The 1,135-nt window shown below is 53.1% G+C and overlaps 1 protein-coding gene across 1 annotated transcript in view; it reads left to right on the top strand.

The window, feature by feature from the left end:
* The first annotated feature begins 141 nt into the window (after positions 1 to 141).
* LACTB (lactamase beta) overlaps positions 142 to 1,135 on the top strand; it is a 19,801-nt gene continuing 18,807 nt past the window's right edge. Inside the window, exon 1 of the mRNA XM_014459824.2 lies at positions 142 to 292. The gene's annotated coding sequence lies outside the window, so the exon portion shown is untranslated. The remainder of the gene's footprint in view (positions 293 to 1,135) is intronic.

Raw genomic sequence — 1,135 nt, 5'->3', positions numbered from 1 at the left:
TTCGAGGAGGTCACCGCCCTTCCCTTTTCGGGGCGATAATTCGGCACACCTCTCGGGTTAGCACAGAACTGCCGCCGAAGTGGGCGGGGCGCAGCCGGGGTGGGCGGGGCGCGCAGAGGGGCGTGTCGGGGCGGGGCCTGGAGACGCCCGGGTGACAGTGCCCGTGGCCCCGCGAAGTATTTCCTCCCGTCTCTGAACTGTCTGTTCCTTCCCCCTTCCTCTTAGGATGAGGTGGGCGCCCCTGGCATCGTGGTGGGAGTCTCTGTAGATGGAAAAGAAATCTGGTCAGAAGGTAGGCTCGGAAAAGTGTTCTTGTGCCAGTTGGTGAATGACATCTTGATGTTTTACTGCTTGGAGTGAATCTCATGAAATGCCCTTCGTGAAATTATCCATGTTGGGGAGAAAAATGTGTCCAACAGAATAATGTATCGAGTTTTCTATCCGTAAGATTTAAAATGTAACTAATGAGTAAGTTGGAGTCTTAAAAACGGCTTGTTTCTACACCCACTCTAAAAGGACTGGATTTATTGTTTTGAAAGTTGTATATAGAACAGCCCGTTAACTGGATGTTTGTAGATAACCCTTATCCTCCTTTCCTATATAATAAAAGGGTAATTAATATGCAAAACGACCAAAGCCGAATCAGCAGTCGCTATGACGCCCACTGACCACCAGGGGGAGCACTGCTCAGCCAGAAGCTCTGAGCCAGGCTCACAGCTGGCCAGCCCACCGTGGTGGCGGGAGCCTCTCCCACCTCTGGGGCAGTGCTAAGGAGCAGGGAGCCAAGGGGATAAGGAAGGAGGAGACTGGGACTGTGAGAGGGAGGTCCGACTGCTGGCTTAGGCCCGCTCCTCGTGGTGTCCTGGACTGTGGGAGGGGGCAGGCCAGGCTGAGAGACACTCCCGACCCCTCACCCCCCCCCACCCCCCGCCTCAGTGCAGGAATTTCGTGCACCAGGCCTCTAGTGCAGTGGTTCTCAACCTGTGGGTCGCAACCCCTTTGGCAGTCGAACGACCCTTTCACAGGGTCGCCTAAGACCATCCTGCATATCAGATATTTACATTATGATTCATAACAGTAGCAACATTACAGTTATGAAATAGCAACGAAAATAATTTTATGGTTGGGTCACAAC

This window comes from Myotis lucifugus, unplaced genomic scaffold (genome assembly GCF_000147115.1).
Source record: "Myotis lucifugus unplaced genomic scaffold, Myoluc2.0 scaffold_115, whole genome shotgun sequence".
Taxonomy (NCBI): Eukaryota; Metazoa; Chordata; class Mammalia; order Chiroptera; family Vespertilionidae; genus Myotis; species Myotis lucifugus.
The sequence above is the reverse complement of the archived record's forward strand: the minus strand, read 5'-3'. Positions and strand labels throughout refer to the sequence as shown.